The 3,242-nt window shown below is 51.3% G+C and overlaps 1 long non-coding RNA gene across 1 annotated transcript; it reads left to right on the top strand.

Annotated features, from left to right (window-relative positions):
• Window positions 1–747: 747 nt before the first annotated feature.
• Window positions 748–3,242, top strand: LOC115948867. The gene is made up of 3 exons (XR_004082635.1): window positions 748–2,433; window positions 2,780–2,846; window positions 3,145–3,242. It is a non-coding gene; the product is annotated as an uncharacterized LOC115948867 (long non-coding RNA).

Genomic DNA, 3,242 nt, shown 5'->3' with positions numbered 1-3,242 from the left:
GAGAACAAAGGAGATAATCCCTTTTGTGGGGTGTTTTAGCAGGAGAAAGAATCTCTTTCCCCCAGCTCAGTTTTTCTCTGTAAGAGCTTTGTTACTTTGCCTTTTATTAAACCTTTTTCCAACACTACCTCAGAACCCATCCTGCTAGTTTTTTGCCATTTGGGGTAGCAGAGCTATCTCAGGTGTGCTGGGTCCCTCTGAGAGCAAAAACCTCTTGCCCTGGCTTGGTTTTTCCCTGTAAGAGCTTTTTTGTTTTGCTTTTTATTAAATCTTTTTCCGTTTCCAACACTACCTCAGAACCCATCCTGTTAGTTTTTTGCCATTTGGGGTAGCTGTGCTATCTCAGGTGTGCTCGGTTCCTCTGAGAGCAAAAACCAAGCCAGGGGCAAGAGGTATTTCTCTGTAAGAGCTTTGTTATTTCGCCTTTTATTCAACATTTTTCCAACACTACCACAGAACCCATGCTGCTAATTTTTTGCCATTTGGGGTAGCTGGGCTATCTCAGGTGTGCTCGGTTCCTCTGAGAGCAAAAACCAAGCCAGGGGCAAGAGGTATTTCTCTGTAAGAGCTTTGTTATTTCGCCTTTTATTCAACATTTTTCCAACACTACCACAGAACCCATGCTGCTAATTTTTTGCCATTTGGGGTAGCTGGGCTATCTCAAGCTGCAAAAGCAGCCGGCGTAAGCACAGGCGGAGGCGGCGCCGCAGCCGGTCCTTTAGCCGCTCCTCATCGGTGAGTATCCTGCTGTGCCGTGCCTGCCCTGTAACCTTGCTCTCTCTCCCAGGTGCTGAGCTGGGTAAGTAGAAAATTCACTTTCTAAACGCTCTTCTCCGAGTCGGCTTGAGCTCTGTGTGTGAGTGTGTGTGTGTTTTAGAGGAGTTTTGGTGCAGAGCGTTACTGCTCACGTCCCTGTGCGCCGTGGATGGCGCTGCCCGGTGCCAGCTGGGCACGGGTGGCTCAGGCCCTCTCTCAGGTGGGAGGACAGGAGTGCCCCGCGAGGCTGGCGGGTCCCCAGGGTGGTGCTGCATCTCCTCCCATTCAGTGATGCTCACGGAGGAGCCCCAGCCAGGCAGGGTTTGTGCAAGGCTTGAACAGCCAGCGCTCAGCTGGTCGCAGTCCCAGAGAGCCTGGGACAGGTGACTGCCCCTGTGGTCCCTGTTTCGGGCCCTGGCTCTGAGCAGGATCCTCCTGGCTGGGCCCAGCTGATGTGGGCTTTGCGGAGGAGCAGAGCTTTTGGAGCACTCAGCTCAGGTGGAGGCAGAACCATCCCAGGCTCTTCCCAGAAGCATCCCTGGCTTTCTTTTCTTGTCTGTTCTGCTGTTCACCTTCCACTTCTGTTAGACCCCAGACACATTCTCTGCTCTGTGTGTGGAGCTCTCAGTGTTGTCTGGTCTGTTCTGGCTCTGTGTCCAGGGAGGGGATTGGGGGCTGGATTTGGGTCCCAAGTCTGTTGGCTGGTTGCTCCCAAGTATGGGGATACTTAGCTGAGGAATGGAAGGTAGGAATTTTCTCTTCTCTAGCATAAACCTCTTATCTGCCTCATCCCAGGGCTGTCCCAGTTCCCTGTTGGGTTCTGCTTCTCTTCTGGAAGTTAGTCCTTCCAGGATCAGCTTCTTTGGGGGAGGGTCTAGGAAGAAGTGTCCATCTTTCCCCAGGCAGTCACTGGGAACTTTCCATTTTGGATGGATCATTGTATCTAAAGCTGCTTTTCTGAAATCTCGGAGTTCATCTTTCCCTGAGTGTCGGGGCTGGGGGAAGCTGTGTGGGAGGTTATTGGAGTGGGATAGGGGTGCCTGTGGGAGCAGCCTGGGCTTGTGCAGGACCTCCCAGCCAGCACCTGCCTCCTGCTGCCCCTGCTCTGCGGCGTGCTCAGGCAGTCCCCAGGACCCGAAGGCCGGTGCTGTTCCTCTCTGAGCCCCCGTGGGAGCAAGAACAGCCAGCCCTTTCCATGCCCCTCAGCTCCCTCACTCTGACAGCTCTGCTGTCACACTGGTTTGGGTTGGGGCTGTTTGTAGGTTTTTTTTTTTTTTTTTTTTTCTTTTTTTTTCCTTTTTCTTTTTTTTTTCCTTTTTTTTTTTTTTTTGCTACAACGAAAAGCAAACTGTTTTTTTCTTTTCTGAGCTAGTGTGTTGTATCTTGACATGTTCCCTTGCAATATCCCTATCGTTATATATTCCTCTGTGCCGTATGAATTGGCTGGGAATCTCCTCCTGCAACCCCTCCTCAAACAACCATGTGAATTTCCAAACCAACCAATGCGTGACGCTGGCTGCTGCTGCGCTGGTTTGAAAATCTGATTGGTGAATGATGAATTCCCTGTCTGCCTGGGCCAGCAGCGGAGTCGACAGAGCAGCAGAAGGGCCAAGAGTGTGGAGGACGACGACGAGGGGCATCTGATCTATCGCGTCGGCGACTGGCTACAAGAAAGATGTACAGCCAAATCGTAACATAATTTAGCTCTCTAGTTAAGCTCCCATCGCAGTCGCAGATCTGTCTTATCTTTCTGTTTCATTTTATTTTCATTGTTTATTAAAGAGAAACCCTCTCCTTTTCCTTCCCCTTTTGTTAAAGCTACGTTTATATTGTGTATTGTTACTGAAGTGCCAGGGAATTAGGGCAGCTGCCTTGTGCAGCCGGTGTCAGCCTTCCGCTGCTCCGGTCTCTCCAGCTGTGTGCAGGTTAGGTGTTGCAATGCATTCTCCTCTGCCCTGTGTTTCACTGCAGCCAGGTCCTGCTCCCTCTCTCAGCTCCTTCCCTCTCCTTCTCTCCCTCCCAGATGAGATTATCAGCACCCTGGGGGAAGGGACCTTCGGCAGAGTGGTGCAGTGCATGGATCACCGGAGGTATGTGGGGAAAGGAGAGACCACAGCTGGCATGATGTGGGAGCTTGGGGGTGAAAATCACTCTCTTGGTTTTCAATATTCTCTGCTGCTCCAAGCTCTCACCCTCTTTGTGTTGCCCATGTGCTGGGGGGAGCTTCAGGGTTGTTTTGTAGGGAGGGAAAGCACCACCTTTGGTGGACACCCCTGAATAATAACCTGCTTGAGCAAGGGAGGCTGGTCAGAAGGTCCCTTTCACAGGGCACAGCCTCTCTTACCTGCTCAGGGCTCACCTTGTGCTTTCTTCCTGTTTCTCCCACAGGGGTGGTGCACGCGTTGCTCTGAAAATCATTAAAAACGTAGAGAAATACAAAGAGGCTGCTCGACTGGAAATCAACGTGCTGGAGAAAATTAACGAGA

The sequence above is a fragment of the Geospiza fortis genome, unplaced genomic scaffold (genome assembly GCF_000277835.1).
Source record: "Geospiza fortis unplaced genomic scaffold, GeoFor_1.0 scaffold313, whole genome shotgun sequence".
Taxonomy (NCBI): Eukaryota; Metazoa; Chordata; class Aves; order Passeriformes; family Thraupidae; genus Geospiza; species Geospiza fortis.
Note: the sequence above shows the minus strand (reverse complement) of the source record. Positions and strands in the feature narration are given on the sequence as shown.